Here is an 18,394-nt window from a genome sequence, read left to right on the forward strand (position 1 = left end):
TTGCACAGAATTAATTCACGTGCTGGGATTCAAGTGAATAATTCATTAGTAATTGAATCCCAGCACAATAGTATATATAGACGCACATTTCTTGCACTCAGGGTTGGTGTTCGGTGAGTGGAGAACGGGAGAGAGAGAAGGAGAAAATAAAACAAAGTAAGAACGTAAATTAGTTGTATCTGCTCACCGTGTTTTGTTCGTCTGTCTGTGCACTGTTTAGTTCGTTTCGTTTGTCTATTTATTTTGGCGCAAGTGCCGTGTCCCGTGTTTTCTGTTTAAACCTTTTATTTTGTCATTAAACGCTGAGTGCAGCCATTGCACTCAGCATTTCTCATCACCATCACCGTCTCTGTGTATTCCTTTTCTGGTCTGACGCCACCCACTCTGGCCGTCTTTGTGACAGGCTGCCAATAAAGATTTAATATATGTTGCTTTAATCAGAAAACACTGCAGCTTAAAGTCTAACAGTTGCGTGTCTTTTTCTGATAAAAAGCTGAAACTTGGAGCATCTGATTTAAATTCCCCGCCGTTCTGAGATACGGGGGGAGGGGCGGAGCCAGCAACACAACGCAGAAACAAACAAAAGGCAGCCAGTATTCACTGTGGCAGCGGGTGAGGCGACAGCGTGGGAGAAGTACGAGTGGACAAGTACATCACAGTTAGAAGCAGTTTGAAAGCAGGTTGACAGCTGCAGAAGCTAAACTGAACTTCCAAAAAAAAAACAAAAAAAAAAACATGGTCTTCAAGCCAGTAATCTGTGACAACTGCATGATGTGGGAAATCTGAGAAAACCCAACAGAGCTCAACCAAGTTTGTGTAAAGTGCCGCACGATCCAAGACTTGGTTCAACGAGTAAGTCTGTTAGAAATGGAGCTGCAGGAAGAGACAGCAACAGGAGCTTGAGGAGCTGACACACCCACAATTCATGGAAGTCTGCACCCCTAGCAGACTGAAAGCCACCAGGGAGATGGAAGAGAGTCGAAACAGCTGGGTTCAGATAGGCAGAAGCAGGGAAAAAAAGAAACTTTATCAAACACAACCACCAGAAATCAAAACATCCAACAAATTTGAGCCACTTCAACATTTAGATGACCAAAACCAACATCAAGAGAATGAAAGAAACAACACCCAGGACCCTATAAACAGTGCTGACCAGGCAGCAAAAAGAAGGGAGGTCATGATTGTTGGGGACTCCATACTGAGAAACACAGCAAGTTCAGTTCGCAGTTTGGACCCCCTTACTACAACAGTGTGCTGCCTTCCAGGAGCCTCTGTCACGCACATCACTGAGAATGTGGACAGTCTCCTAGAGCGAACAGGAGACAACCCAGTAGTAGTCGTCCACATCGGTACAAACAACATTGGAAGAGACAGGCCAAGATCCCTGCAAAACAAATTCAGAGAGCTAGGAAGGAAATTAAAAGACAAGACCAAAACTGTGGTATTTTCTGGGATATTGCCGACACCTTGCAAAGGACCATATGGACAGCTGGAAATACAAAATCAAAATGCATGGCTGAAATCATGGTGCACACAGGAAGGCTTCACCTTTCTTGAACATTGGAGCACATTCTACAACAAGGACTATCTATGTAGGTGGGACGGACTGCACTTAAACAGAAAGGGAACCAATCTACTCGGAGAAAGGATCCTTGAGGAGGTTCAGAAGCATTTAAACTAGAAAGGAAGGGGGGAGAAAACAAAAAAAACAGAAGGGAGACCACATCAAAACAAGGGCCACAACTCAGGTAAGACAACTATTAAATGTATTTATCTTAATGCTAGAAGTCTCAGAAACAAAATGTTAGAACTTGAAGCTACTGCACTAACAAGTAACTACGATGTGATAGGTGTTACAGAAACTCGGTTGTCTGAGAGTGATGGAGACGAATATAATATTAGTGGGTACACACTGTATAGGAAAGACAGGCAGGACAGAAGAGGCGGAGGGGTAGCACTATACATAAGAAATAGTCTTGAAGCCCAGGTGTTAAATCTGGACAAAGAAAGCAACGCCGAATCAATATGGGTCAGAATAATGGACAAAAATTCAAAGGGCATAATAATAGGAGCATGCTATAGAGCGCAAATTTCAGACGCTGAGCAAAATAATCTGTTATACAATGACATTAGAAATGCGTGTAGAAAAGGAGAAGCCATACTAATGGGGGATTTCAACTTCCCCCGTATAAAATATGAGAACCCGGTGGGGAGCACGATGGACGGAATTGAAATGGTGGAAATGACAAATGACTGCTTCCTTACGCAATTTGTGAAGGCACCGACGAGAGGGGAGGCATGCCTTGATTTAGTCTTTTCAAATAATGAAGACAGAATAACTAAAACAGAGGTCAGAGAGCCATTGGCAAACTCAGACCACAACATGGTCTCATTTGAAGTGTTTTTTAAAACCCCAAAAGTAATGACTAAAGCTAAGGTTTACAATTTTAGAAAAGCAACTATGAAGGTATGAAACAGAGACTAACAGAAGTAGATTGGAGTAAAATAGAGAAAACATCCACAGAAAAAGGATGGCTGTTTTTTAAAAATGTAGTACTAGAGGCGCAAAACAATTACATCCCAAAAGTAGACAAATCTAAATCTAAAACAAAATGGTTTAATAGATCAATTAAATTAAAATATTCAGCGAAAAAAGGCACTTTACAGAGCGTTTAAAAGGGACCAAAAACAAAGTACACAGAAAGAGTACTTGGAACTGCAAACACAAGTCAAAAAGGAAGTTAGAAAGGCCAAGAGAGAGATAGAAATCAATATTTATAAGGGGGCTAAAACCAATTCCAAAATGTTTTTCCAATATTATAACAGCAAGAGAACATTCAAAGAGGAGGTTAAAGGTCTAAGAGACACAAATGGCAAAATCATAAATGAAGAAAAAAATAGCAAATATATTAAATGATTACTTTTCACAGGTTTTTACAAAGGAGGACACGGACAACATGCCCCACATGTCGACCTGTTCCTATCCAGTTTTAAATAACTTTAGCAAATCCCCTGGGCCGGATGAGATCCTCCCAATAGTACTCAAAGAAATGAAATAAGTTATTTACAAACCGCTAACGAAGATCATGCAACAGTCTCTTGACACAGGGGTTGTACCGACAGACTGAAAAATTGCAAACGTAATACCAATCCACAAAAAGGGAGGCAAAACCGAACCAGGTAACTACAGACCAATAAGCCTATGTAAACTTATGGAAACTATAATAAGATCTAAAATGGAAAATTAGCTATATCTTAACAATATCCTGGGAGACAGTCAGCATGGTTTTAGGAAAGGGAGATCGTGTCTAACTAACCTGCTTGACTTTTTTGAGGATGCAACATTGGCAATGGATAATTGCAAAGCATACGACCTGGTTTTAAATCCTAATCTACATTAATGATATAGATTCTGGTATAGTAAGCAAACTTGTTAAATTTGCAGACGACACAAAAACAGGAGGAGTGGCAAACACTGTTGCAGCAGCAAAGTTCATTCAAAATGATCTAGACAGCATTCAGAACTGGGCAGACACGTGGCAAGTGACATTTAATAGAGAAAAGTGTAAAGTATTGCCTGCAGGCAAAAAAATGTGCATTATAAATATCATATGGGAGATACTGAAATTGAAGAAGGGAACTATGAAAAAGACCTAGGAGTTTATGTTGACTGAGAAATGTCTTCATCTAGACAATGTGGGGAAGCTATAAAAAGGCCAACAAGATGCTCAGATATATAGTGAAAAGTGTTGAATTTAAATCAAGGGAAGTAATGTTAAAACTTTACAATGCATTAGTAAGACCTCACCTAGAATATCGTGTTCAGTTCTGGTCACCTCGTTACAAAAAGGATATTGTTGCTCTAGAAAGAGTGCAAAGAAGAGCGACCAGAATTATCCCGGGTTTAAAAGGCATGTCGTATGCAGACAGGCTAAAATAATTGAATCTATTCAGTCTTGAACAAAGAAGACTATGCGGTGATCTGATTCAAACATTCAAAATCCTAAAAGGTATAGACAATGTCGACCCAGGGGACTTTTTTGACCTGAAAAAAGAAACAAGGACCAGGGGTCACAAATGGAGATTAGATAAAGGGGCATTCAGATCAGAAAACAGGAGGCACCTTTTTACACAGAGAATTGTGAGGGTCTGGAACCAACTCCCCAGTAATGTTGTTGAAGCTGACACCCTGGGATCCTTCAAGAAGCTGCTTGATGAGATTCTGGGATCAATAAGCTACTAACAACCAAACGAGCAAGATGGGCTGAATGGCCTCCTCTCGTTTGTAAACTTTCTTATGTTCTTATGTTCTTATGTTTGGACACAACAGCATTGTTATTAGCTCATCATAAGCAATTTGTGAATCAGTAATAATTTATACTTTACTAACAATTTCTAAATTCACATATCTTAGTCATTTTGACAACCAATTCTGATTCTGTAAAGACTTCCAAACTCAGGCTGAGAATTTAGCAGAATTTGCAGAGAGTTTACGAAGAGCAATAGATCTTTTTTTGTATTTATTTATCTTTAGCTTTATGCAGCAAATTCTTTCTGTCATGTGACTTCCTGTCAGCAGAAGTTTCATCGGGAACCAGGGCAGGTTGCATGTCCACTGCTTAATTTGAAATGTGCAATAGCTTTGTCGTATTTATTTTATTTTAAAGAGGAAATTTATTTTAAAGGGAACCTGTAATTCCACATAGTTCTAGGTTGTTCATTGAGATTTGTTTGTATTGAATGTGTGTGAAATCCTGACATTTGTTTGAATTGCCAAGAATCTACAAAAGTGCCCTGGAACTAACATTATATATAATAAATGTTTTTGGCCAATAGAAAACATAAAAAGCCTATGATGCTTTCATTTGTCAAAATATCTTAAAATATATCAACTAATAATTATGTTTTAAGAGGTCTACTGTATATCTGTGAGAGAAATAAATGTGGGGGGGGGGGGGGGGGGGGCACGGGTGTTGCGTGGCGTTGCGTTAGGGTCTGTTCCTTATTTTTGAGGTCATGAGGTGGCAACCCTAAGGGGGGGCAACCAGGACATTTGACTAATACAGAAAAAATGAAAAAACTTAGTGGTGCAACGAAACGAAAAAAAAACAAAAGGAAAAGCAAGCTAGTGAAAAATGTCTGCTGGACAACATTCAGAGACTATCAAATTTAGGTTTTAAATCCTATAAAAATGAAGTAACGACAACAACAAATGAACCTGAATAACTGGTCGACTAGAGTTTTGGCGGCGCTACTGTTCCAAATAACGGGCCTGAAGAATTAGAAAGTACAGAACAAGGAGTCGGACCCAGTCTGCACACATCACCAATCAACGATCAAGGTAACTTCAATCTGCCGTTCGCTTTAACCCATAGACTTGTGGAATAACATTCTGCAGGATCACGAGTGCCCCGGTGTAACTTAAGTTCACTTTCAACTCGAAAATAACCATCAAGTATGGGTTATCGCCGTCAGGTGGTAGGGATTGGCTGAGCTTTATAACAAAGCTGCCGATAGGCCTCTGCGCGAGCTCATGTGTAAGCCTGCCCCCTTGGGAGCTTACAGAGATCCTCTTCCTTTTTTGCCTTCAGCCTATGTAGGACATTGAGCTGGTAGGTTTTCTCTCTGAGAGATCTACTTCACTGATTGTACTTGTTAGCTTTTAAGCTTGAGAAGCTGGCTATTGCCCCTTCTCAGAGTTTATTTCAGTATTCGCTCTGCTGAGCATTTAAAAAATATATATTTTATATATTATTTTCACTCTCAAGCTTTGCTTCGGCATTGCATTCTTTCGGCGTTGGCCTCTTCGCTGCCCGTCTTTCTTACATATGAATATTTATATATATGTATATTTTGGTTTTTTGTATTTGTCTGTTCTCTCCCGTTAGGTAGTAGAATAGAGTTTAGAGGACACGTTGTGCGCTTGGCCTTAGGCCGCGTAATTTTTTGCAGCCTCGGTCTCGCCTGCAGCTAGACCCAGTGTGGAGTCTGTTGCTGCAGTCACTCCAACAAATACCACCCGCGGCTTGTAAACATCACACCGCGTAGTAGCTGTAGGGCTGTAGCCCACCTTTACAGCGATTGTTTGCACTAGTTACAGTGCTGCTGCAGCACCTCTAAGGAAGACGACCGCCAAGTGCACCTATACAGTTGTCTCATTAAACACCATAGGTAAGTATAGCACAGCACCATTGTCTTTTAAGACAAAGACACTGTACTAGCACTTAGTGTCTCCACTCTGCGGGTCAGCTGACGCTTCGGCGTCTCGTGCATAGTGTCTCAATGCTTAGTACTCGCGCTTCAGCGCATAGCACTTCGGCGCTTTCGGTGTCAGCGCTTCGGCGCTTGGGGCTCAGTGCACTCACCCTAGGCGCTCGGTGCTCGACGCTCGGTGCATGCATTCTCAGTGCTCGATGCTTTGGTGCTCGGTGCACGCATCCTCAGTGCTCGACGCTCGGTGCACGCACCCTCGGTGCTCGATGCTTTGGTGCTCGGTGCACGCATCCTCAGTGCTCGACGCTCGGTGCACGCACCCTCGGTGCTCGATGCTTTGGTGCTCGGTGCACGCATCCTCAGTGCTCGACGCTCGGTGCACGCACCCTCGGTGCTCGATGCTTTGGTGCTCGGTGCACGCATCCTCGGTGCTCTGTGCTCGACGCTCGGTGCACGCATCCTCGGCGCTCGGTGCTCGACGCTCGGTGCACGCATCCTCGGTGCTCTGTGCTCGACGCTCGGTGCACGCACCCTCGGTGCTCTGTGCTCGACGCTCGGTGCACGCATCCTCGGCGCTCGGTGCTCGGCACACGTACCCTCGGCATTTCAGCGCTCAGTGCTCGGCGCTTGCACCCTCGACGCTCTACGCTTCGGTGCTCAACGCTTGGTGCTAGGCGCCTCGGTGCTCGGTGCACGCACCTCGACGCTCAACGCTCGGTGCCTGACCCCTCGGCGCTCGGTGCACGCACCCTCGACGCTTCAGCGCTCGGTGCCTGACCCCTCGGCGCTCGGTGCACGCACCCTCGACGCTTCAGCGCTCGGTGCGCGACGCTTCGACGCTTGGTGCTCGACGTTTCAGCGCACGGTATCGGTGCTTCGAATAACACATTATCGACACGCAACGCTTCGGTGATCGGGGTGTCATGAATATGTCCAGGTTCCACCACTGTGTCACCTGCCAGGCAAAATTGCCGGCGAACGACCCACATGAGGACTGTGTGGCGTGCCTGGGTCCAGACCACGCTGCATCTGCCTTAGCGGACAGGACGTTCTATGCATTGTGCGCCAATTTTCAAAAGCGCACTCTCTGCCAGAGGGAAAGGAAAGCGGTTGGGGGTCACTCTCCCTCCTCAGGGTCCTCTCACACCCTGTCTGCCCCGCCGTCTTCTTAGGCGACTCCGCTGGTGAAGCTACGGCTGTCCAGGAGTCCGTCTTCTCAGCTTACAGCCGGTCAAAGGTCTCCGGACACCAGAGCAACGTTCCCCTAGCCCGTCCATGCAGCCGTGAGGCCCCTCCCCTCGCAGGGAACGCCCTCGCTGGATCTCAAGATCCCGTTCCGGGTCACCTCTGAAGGGGACGCTCTCGTTCTCCTCGTTGAGACAGGCGCTATAGGGATGTTCAGCGTCTCAGAGCTTACCTCTAAGATGTCCCAGTTCATGGACGTTATGATGGGCCAGCAATCGCTGCTTATGTCCCTGGCTAATAGGGTGCCACGAGCCACGGACGAGCTGGTCGGGCCGATTGCCAACCAGCTGATGGTTCCTCCGCAGCCTCTGTCTGTCCCGGTCGTGATACAGCAAGCGAAGCGGGTGTTGGCATCCTTTCGACCAATAGACGCTGCGTTCATAGCCTTCGTGAAGACGCCAATGCTCTCAGGGCTGACAAAGGATCCTGCGTGCCCTAACAAGCAGTGCAGGATCACTGAGGTGCACCTCAAGAAGGGCTATTCGGCGGCTACAGAGACGGTTAGGCTGTCCATTGTGGCCAGCCTCCTATCACTGTATCAGGCAGCGCTTATAAAAGACCTCCCAGAGTGCCCTTCGGTGTCTCTTAGGACTGAGTTGGAGCTAGTTGCCCAACTCTTGGTGAAGCTAGCCCAACTAAATGTGCGGGGGCAGGGTAGAAGTATTGCGTCCCTGGTGGTGGCCAGAAGGCAGCTCTGGCTCTTGCAGGCGAGAGTTCAAGAACCTGACAAAGCCACTTTGTTAGATGCTCCCATTACACCGGGGCACACGTTTGGCCCAGCGGTAGAGGAGATGCTGCAACACTCTACTAAAGCCCGGGAGGCATCGCAGAAGATGGTGAAAATGTGGCCGCATAAGCCTTTTCAACCCAAACGCCCACAGGAACAACAGTGGCGTAGGACATCACCACAGCACCAAACACGTGCAGGGGGGTACTAAGACCTCTCCCGGAGGTACAGCAGCACATGGGCAGCCTACTTTTGTAAGGCCGCAGCGCGGAGGTTGGCGTCCTAGAGGAGGCAGTAGACCACGCCCTCATGGCTCCGGTCAGGCCCTTCGTGACCGAGCACAGCGAAAGCAGCCCTGACACATCCAGACAGCTTTCGACCCACCCCTACACTCTCCCACAGCTCCAATTCTGGCAACAGTGCACCAACGACACCTGGGTGCAAAAAAACATTTTCACCGGTTACACCCTTAAATTCCCCCAGGGAATGGTGGTAACTGCAGTGAAGGACTTCGCTCAGTCTTCAGCTCTGAATGTGGAAATACAGACTGCTCAACAAGTGTGCCATTCAGCAAGTAGATCCTGCTCTGATCGAGCAAGGGTTCTATTCAAAATACTTCCTAGTGCCCAAGAAGGACGACGGACTGAACAAATACCTACGGGTGTTATCATTCAAGATGCTTACGCACCGGCACATCATCCAGTCTGTCCATCGCGGCGACTGGTTTACCACCGTGGACCTGACAGATGCATACTTTCACGTTCCCATCTGCCCAGGCCACAGGAAGTACTTGCGTTTTGCCTTTCAGGGCAAGGCATACAAATTCCATGTCCTTCCATTCTATACTAGTCTGTGTCACAGTGTGCGCGTCTTACTAAGAAAACTTGCAACAAAAAAAAAAGCTATAGACCGAGATACGTTTTTTATTTAACATTATTCTTTTTAAAGCTTTTTCTGCTGATATGATTTTTATACAGACAGATTACTTCCACTCACCTTCCCACCAAACACATTCGTTTCGAAACGTGCCGCTGCTTGTGTGTGGTGGGCGGGGAGAGGCGACGCTGAGGTACGCTTGTGGCATAGCTCTGTAGTCGAGTAAAACAAAACAAAAAAGTGAATTAGCTGGCCAGTAAAACGCGGCGGGGGGGCTGGCTTCATAATAAACATTTTACTGTTAGGGATATGCACTTTAATGAAATGCCAAGGATTTTAATTTGTGATCACATGCGATGTTTGGGTTGGGACCCCGGTTTGAGAAACGCTGCCTCAGCAGATTTGGGTGTTATCTATGATTCCTGGGTCATTTCTTCTTTTCAAATCGCCGCAGTTTGTTTACGTTGAATCATGATTGTCGTAGTACAATGTTATGCCAGTAGTAATTGTAATAGTAATTGTACTAGTAATTGATAAATACAATCTAAGTATGACGGCAACGTTCACATTCAAATATTTTAATCCAGCCTCTAGCCTGCTTGATTTTGAAACATTGCGCATGGCTAAAATGAGATCGTCGTCGTCCCCTTTTGCTCTTTAATTCAACGCAAAAAATGGATCCAAGACACACGTCTGAAATAATACACAACAAAGTGTGAATACCCGAGTGTGCTACAAAACAAGCTAATGAATTATTCGGCGACAAGCTGAAAGCTAAGGAACACCTCTAGTACACAGCCTAGTTGAAGTAAGAAGATACAGGTACCTATAATGTGGTGTCGATGTGATATATTGTTGAGGTTCCAGATATAAGAGATAAAAGACAAAAAAAAGTAAACTTCTACTTTTGTGTTTTACAGCTATGTCTAATTTATGAAACTTAAATACTGAAAATATATATACAAATTTTCCAAAAGGTTCTGAGCCTAATAGACGGAAAAAATCATTTTTTGCCAATTAATATAGTTCCGTAATTGATATCCATGGCAGTTTTTGTTTGGTAATTCATTTTAATACGGTACTGTGTAACTCTGCATTGATAGTCTGTTATATTTGAAATATTACTGCATTGGTGGGACGACTGTTTTACTAACATTTTTTTACATGTTTTGAAAAATGAAACAATTATCTCTACAGTCTACAGATATATTTAATTAGAGGATTTATCACACTGCACACACACCCATCCTAGTTGTGCAGCTTTCCTAGAAAAAGGAGGACTGGACACGTTTCTGAGACAACTTCCTCATCAATGTCTTTAGTGTATTTTTAAAGACAAGACGGTTGTCAGTTAAGGGATGCCAAGATATTAGTAATCCAGGGTTTACAGTGGAGAAGAATGAGCTTCATCAGCCTCACCAGAAGCCCCTCTGTACATTTGTGTGTATCTATCTTATATAGACACAGAGTCTTTGGACATATTTAATCTATGTATAACAATGGTTATTTTTACAGGAGAGGAGCTGTATTTTGTAGGGAATCAAAATAATAAGGGAAGGCTTGTACAAGTTGTTAGGTCAGCTCAAGAAGCAGATGAAATCTTCAGACAATTTCATGGCAGTGCTCTTGGTGCTCATTGTGGCATTTCCAAGGATGCCACATCAATAAGTTACTACTGGCCTGGAATGACTCAAGACATAGAGAAATGGGTTTCTATAAACAGTTGAACCATCTTATCTAAACAAGACCACATTGTTCCACAGAGAAACTAAAGGACTTGTGCTCTACATGTGGAGAAAAGAACACAACACAATCAGTCATCTGAAGAGAAATGGGGACATTTCTAGTTTTTATTGCATATTGTGAAAGGTAGGGGGAGGAACAAAGGAAAATATAGTCCTGGGGTTAAAATGGGTAGCAGGACTTTTTCTCCCAGAATACATCTGGTCTTGAAATTAGGGCTGAAATGATTAGCTAACGATACTAGCGTAATGAGGAACACCTGCCTAAAATTAAAATTAAGGCATGTATTTAAGCGCACCTCTGTCTGTGTGAAGGTTAAGGCCTGAGGGAAGACCTCTTAATGGCTGTAATAAGCTGTAATGCACTGACCTGTGTTTTGTTTCACCAGTAAATGGCTTATCTGTCCAGTTGTGAGACAGGGATCTTGCAAAGGTTTGTTTGCACTCCTAGTTGGAGTTAGGTGTTTGTTTGTTCTATTTTATGAATAAACTTACATGTATTTCCCTTTTTTTAAATCTGTTTGAGCGCTGTTCATTTTACACAAGAGGTTTTTTGTGATGTTTTTTTTTCATTTTTGTCTTCCAGATTTCATGTGATTTGTGCACTCGATGGCTCCACCTTGTTTGTGTAAGAACCCACAGTTCAGTGATGACAACCTTTATTGCTATGCTGTCAGAAGAACATAAGCAACTAACCTCTCTGGACCTCCTTGTTGTGATAGTGGTTGTGGCAGGGCTGAGGCAATGCACATGTAAATAGTGTTTTGTTTAATTGTAAACAAAAAGTTTTTCAAATAACGTTTGTGTAAGATTTGGCAGGTTTGAATTCCCTCCCTGCCTAATTGAATTCCATGTGCAGCATGTGGCTAGTCCTTTGTTCCTGTTTATGTACCGTTGCTGGTACCCTAGTGGCGGCCACCTGCCACTGCAACTTGTTAATAAAACCTGGATACCTGAGTGGCGTTTTCAATCTCAACCTGTGTGTCTCTCATCAAATCAGCAGATATACACACACACAGTAACAGAACACCGCTGTTACATAACAAAGGTTTATAAACAAAAGTTTCATATAGTAAAATAGTGTGGAGGGTATTCTGCAATTTTCCAATCAGACTTTGTTGTTCAAACTGCTCTCCAAATAAACTGAAACATACTGAGTAAAAAATAAATACTGGAAATAAATGTATCAGCATTCAAAGCATGTTTATGTGTTTCTGGAGTTAAAACAAAGATACTATGTGAATTGCATTTTTCAGAGAGCATCACCGCCTGAAATATATGGGGATACCAAATAATAAATCTATAGACTATGCTATTATCAGCTGTCTGATTTGGTATCCTGTGTTTCTCACTATAAATGCACCCAATATTACTCAAACCCTTTGTGTGTGATAATGGGGCTGTGACAGAGTAGCGTTGCGGGCCCAGATGGTATCGGCAGGGAAGGATACTCAGAGGCAAGGAAGCTGCAGTTTAAGCACAGCTTCGCGTTTTAATAAACAAAATAACACAAAGTGCAAACAAAAAGGCACAAGGGCCAAACCAACAGGTGTTGTTTTTTTTTTTTTTTTTTTTTTTAAACAAAACTTCACAAGCACCAACTCCCTCCACCAAACAAAGGCTTTTCTCCCCTTTTTATACCATCTGGCTGGAGCCTAATTATCATCAATTATTCAATTAGCTCCAGCCACATAACCCCATCCCTGCCAGCCACCACCAAAACACCACAAAACAATATTATTTACAGGCAGGGCTCCTGCCACAGGGGCACAGGTAGACATACTGTGCAAGTTTGACATTTCTAGAGCCCCACTGCCTGAAATGCACTGGGGATACCAAATAATACAGCCATAGACTATGCTATTGTATGCTGTTTAATTTGGTATCTGTGTTTCTTATTGTATATACACCCAATATCAATCGTGTGAGTGTACTGTATATAAATATACAAACAAATATCTGTAAACAGTAACGTTATATCTAACACATTATACATTTTTAATATAATTTACACGACTCATGTCTATTCCAGACATAACAGCACAAAGTCACAACAACATTAAATTAATTCTCACATTCGTGAAAATGTTCGTGTTCGTGGTTATTTACTTTCAACTTTCAAGTTTTGAAATCCAAAAATATATATAAAAAAATGAAATCGGCACAATCGTTTATAAACAGGTAGTTCGCATAGTTGTTATTATTTGTTTATTTAGCAGACGCCTTTATCCAAGTCGACTTACAGAGAGTGAGAGACTAGAGTGTGTGAACTATGCATCGGCTGCAGAGTCACTTACAACTACGTCTCACCCGAAAGACGGACCATAAGGAGGTTAAGTGACTTGCTCAGGGTCACACAATGAGTCAATGGCTGAGGTGGGATTTGAACCGGGGACCCCCTGGTTATAAGCCCTTTTCTTTAACCGCTGGACCTCACAGCCGCCTAGTTAAGACATTAAGCATGAATTGTTTAAATATTGTTTTAGCTGTGCACGACAAAGACGTTTTTAATGAAAACAAACCATAAAATTATACACATCCCAAATAAATCATGTCGTCCTGTCGAAAAAGTTAGTAAATTATTGCAAAATGCAGCCGACAACTGATGCGCGTGCACATCACTCGTATTTACCTCAGCTACGAGCAAAACAAAAATCGGACGAGTCTGTCGGACACTCATTTTACGCATGCGTATTGCGCCTGGGATACCCATTTCAGAGCGGGTACTGAATTGGTTACAACACCGGCGCTCTAAGATTTGTGCTTCTTTCCTCCACTAAAATGTCTCCTTCTTAGAAAGCGTCAGTTTTAATTTCCAGTGAGTGCTGTCGGGTCCTGAACAGGGACTTTGCCCTGGCACGACATACCACCAAAAAGACAAACCATAACAAAAAACCGCCATAAATAAAAAAAATAAAATAAAAAAAATAATAAAAAAAAGCTGGCTGGCCAGGCAGAACAAGGCTGTGCAGTCACTGTGAGCTGGGAGAAGTCGAAACAGAGGCGCACTTCCTGCTGTCCTGCTCCAAACACTGCCATGAAATAAGGGACACATACCTCCCTAAATTCTTGAGTCAGTTGACCCAATTTTCCACACCTGCCTGACCCTGAGAAACTGCGGATCCTGCAGGTAGAGGAGGCTCTGACAACAGAGCTAGCAGCCCAGTACGTGTCTGCCTGTCACAGCCCGAGGGACAGTGTGTAGACACTCAATACAAATGCACTGTTTATTGATAAATTGGACAGGCCGGGTGGTACATTGTTTACATTCTGTTAAGAAGGAGGAATTGATATGGTGTGTTATTAACATTGTATTTTATTTATGTATTTTTATAACATTTGTGTTGAAATGCTTTGGCAACACTGGATCACTCCTGTCATGGTAATAAAACCAGTTTGAATTTGAATTTGAATTTGACTGCAGCGTCAGATCCATTCCTATTTATAGCGGCGCTGCATCCTTCAACAACATGGCCCCCACTGTCTCTCTCAATCTGGCTTGTGTAACTGCAACAGATGATCCGTCTTCACCAAGGTGGCGTCCCCGGCGGCCGCGCTGCACTGTGGGTACGCCCGTGACTGATGAATATTAATGATAAGAGCACCGACTGACCTGTAAACAAACAGGTAAATGATTGCCTGCGTTATTGATCTGATCCATCGCAGTCCCGGCGCCTTCATCTGTTTCTGCTGTGATTCTCCCTCCCAGCGCGGTTATCGCTCGGTTATGGGTGGTTTATTATAGCCTTGTAAACGAGGCTAGAGAAGATTAACCAGCTGTCATAAGAGACGCCTCCGGAACCGAGAACAGGTAAGTCATCATCATCATCATCATTATTATTATTATTATTATTATTATTATTATGGATGCTTGTCACAGGCGGTATGGAGCGGCTAGGTCCAGCGCTGCTCTGCATTGTCAATTATGATAACCATATTCCCTCGGCGCGGCCCGTGATCGATAGGGGTTTATTGTGTACGAATTAATTAATTAATTAATTAATTAATTAATGATTGACGTAGTCATTGTTAAAGTATATTAATTGGGTTTCACTGTAATTATTATTATTATTATTATTATTATTATTATTATTATTATGATAAATTATTATTATTATTATTTGTTTATTTAACAGACGCCTTTATCCAAGGCGACTTACAGAGACTAGGGTGTGTGAACTATGCATCAGCTGCAGAGTCACTTACAACTACGTCTCACCCGAAAGACGGAGCACAAGGAGGTTAAGTGACTTGCTCAGGGTAACACAATGAGTCAGTGGCTGAGGTGGGATTTGAACCGGGGACCTTCTGGTTACAAGCCGTTTCTTTAACCACTGGACCACACAGCCTCCTAAATGTGATGATAATACTAATTATTATTTGAAATAATAGCTCTCACTATTATTATTAACACTGAATTCTACCCATGTTGCCAGTCAAGCAGAGTGTCAATCAGACTGCATTAGTACAGTGAATGAGCAGCTAACTGTCCACTAACAGTACTATATTCATATATATCCTCTACATTCACTAACGTACTATATTCATTCTATACATTCATTAACAGTATGGCAATAAGACGCCTATTGCACAACAGTGCCCCCATTCGAGGTTTTACTACCAGCCTGATTAGCCCCAGTGTGTCTAGGTAACAAGCTCAGGTGTGGTCTTAAACTCCTAGTGAAACCAGGAATGGATCAAACTGCTATGCAATGGGAGTTGTATTTTAATTTTATTATTATTATTATTATTATTATTATTATTATTATTATTATTATTATTACCAGGATGTAAATAAGACTCCTCTTGTATAGCAGTTTCACTATGAGGTCGTTGATGATAAAACTGCTAAAAGCTAATTCTAACACTAGTACAGGAACACGACAAAATACTGCCTGTCGCTGTAAATAGGGGTATTGTGAATGTGAGTTTGGCAAGAATGGGGTTAATTCCATCCCTGCCAAGACCCACAGGTGTAATGTGGCCATTTCCTCATTAGCACTCAATTATCTAATTAGGAAATGGCCAAATTACACCTGTGGGTCTTGGCAGGGATGGAATTAACCCCATCCCTGCTAAACTCACATTCACAATACCCCTATTTACACCAGCAGGGCTTCCAACACAAACAACACAAACAGTTGAAAGTTATCTGCAGAAGACAGAGAGATGTGTGGAAGAGCAGAGTAACGGAGGTACTCGTAGAAAAAATAATGTATATGTAATATATATTAACAATGAGACACAAGTTCAGTTAGGAAGGAGCTCAGCCACTCGCTGGTTAATATTCATACTGCTGATGATGTTGTTTATTCTCAGTGTTTCCATGTTGCTGAGTGGGGAGGAGCTGGGAACAATATTGAACAGAGTTTAGACAGAATTCATTGGTTCCAAATAATACAGATTAAAGCCTATGCTTAGCACACTTTTAATTTTAGACGTATTAAAGTAAGACGTATTAAAGTAGATAAGTAGCTTTAGAAATAGTGGTTGATAATTAGCTGTATATTCACCTCTATTGGGAGTTGTGTTGTGGTTGGGTCAGCAGAACAAAGTCTGGAGGATAAGTGACTCTCTCTGCTCTGTCTGGCAGGCAGGGAATACAAGCATACTGGAATTACACTTCACTCTTTGTGTCTGTCTGTTCTGTACTGGAATTACACTTCACTCTGTGTGTTCTGTACTGGAATTACACTTCACTCTGTGTGTCTGTGTGTTCTGTACTGGAATTACACTTCACTCTGTGTGTTCTGTACTGGAATTACACTTCACTCTGTGTGCTCTGTACTGGAATTACACTTCACTCTGTGTGTCTGTGTGTTCTGTACTGGAATTACACTTCACTCTGTGTGCTCTGTACTGGAATTACACTTCACTCTGTGTGTCTGTGTGTTCTGTACTGGAATTACACTTCACTCTGTGTGTCTGTGTGTTCTGTACTGGAATTACACTTCACTCTGTGTGTTCTGTACTGGAATTACACTTCACTCTGTGTGTTCTGTACTGGAATTACACTTCACTCTGTGTGCTCTGTACTGGAATTACACTTCACTCTGTGTGCTCTGTACTGGAATTACACTTCACTCTGTGTGCACTGTACTGGAATTACACTTCACTCTGTGTGTTCTGTACTGGAATTACACTTCACTCTGTGTGCTCTGTACTGGAATTACACTTCACTCTGTGTGTCTGTGTGTTCTGTACTGGAATTACACTTCACTCTGTGTGTCTGTGTGTTCTGTACTGGAATTACACTTCACTCTGTGTGCTCTGTACTGGAATTACACTTCACTCTGTGTGTCTGTGTGTTCTGTACTGGAATTACACTTCACTCTGTGTGCTCTGTACTGGAATTACACTTCACTCTGTGTGCTCTGTACTGGAATTACACTTCACTCTGTGTGTCTGTGTGTTCTATACTGGAATTACACTTCAATCTGTGTGCTCTGTGTGCTCTTTACTGGAATTAAACTTCACTCTGTGTGTTCTTTACTGGAATTACACTTCACTCTGTGTGTTCTTTACTGGAATTACACTTTGCTCTGTGTGTTCTGTACTGGAATTACACTTCACTCTGTGTGTTCTGTACTGGAATTACACTTCACTCTGTGTGTCTGTGTGTTCTGTACTGGAATTACACTTCACTCTGTGTGCTCTGTACTGGAATTACACTTCACTCTGTGTGTCTGTGTGTTCTGTACTGGAATTACACTTCACTCTGTGTGTCTGTGTGTTCTGTACTGGAATTACACTTCACTCTGTGTGTTCTGTACTGGAATTACACTTCACTCTGTGCTCTGTACTGGAATTACACTTCACTCTGTGTGCTCTGTACTGGAATTACACTTCACTCTGTGTGCTCTGTACTGGAATTACACTTCACTCTGTGTGCACTGTACTGGAATTACACTTCACTCTGTGTGTCTGTCTGTTCTGTACTGGAATTACACTTCACTCTGTGTGTCTGTCTGTTCTGTACTGGAATTACACTTCACTCTGTGTGTTCTGTACTGGAATTACACTTCACTCTGTGTGCTCTGTACTGGAATTACACTTCACTCTGTGTGTTCTGTACTGGAATTACACTTCACTCTGTGTGTCTGTGTGTTCTGTACTGGAATTACACTTCACTCTGTGTGTTCTGTACTGGAATTACACTTCACTCTGTGTGTCTGTGTGTTCTGTACTGGAATTACACTTCACTCTGTGTGTTCTGTACTGGAATTACACTTCACTCTGTGTGCTCTGTGTGTTCTGTACTGGAATTACACTTCACTCTGTGTGTTCTGTACTGGAATTACACTTCACTCTGTGTGTCTGTGTGTTCTGTATTGGAATTACACTTCACTCTGTGCTCTGTACTGGAATTACACTTCACTCTGTGTGTCTGTGTGTTCTGTACTGGAATTACACTTCACTCTGTGTGTCTGTGTGTTCTGTACTGGAATTACACTTCACTCTGTGTGTTCTGTACTGGAATTACACTTCACTCTGTGTGCTCTGTACTGGAATTACACTTCACTCTGTGTGCTCTGTACTGGAATTACACTTCACTCTGTGTGCTCTGTACTGGAATTACACTTCACTCTGT

General features: G+C 42.8%; 1 protein-coding gene across 2 annotated transcripts in view; it reads left to right on the forward strand.

The window, feature by feature from the left end:
* Positions 1-14,342: 14,342 nt before the first annotated feature.
* Positions 14,343-18,394, forward strand: part of LOC117968578 (kinesin light chain 1-like) — a 34,008-nt gene continuing 29,956 nt past the window's right edge. For both annotated transcript variants that reach the window (XM_034916346.2, XM_034916347.2), the window contains exon 1: positions 14,343-14,614. The gene's annotated coding sequence lies outside the window, so the exon portion shown is untranslated. The remainder of the gene's footprint in view (positions 14,615-18,394) is intronic.

This window comes from Acipenser ruthenus, chromosome 30, assembly GCF_902713425.1.
Source record: "Acipenser ruthenus chromosome 30, fAciRut3.2 maternal haplotype, whole genome shotgun sequence".
Classification (NCBI taxonomy): Eukaryota; Metazoa; Chordata; class Actinopteri; order Acipenseriformes; family Acipenseridae; genus Acipenser; species Acipenser ruthenus.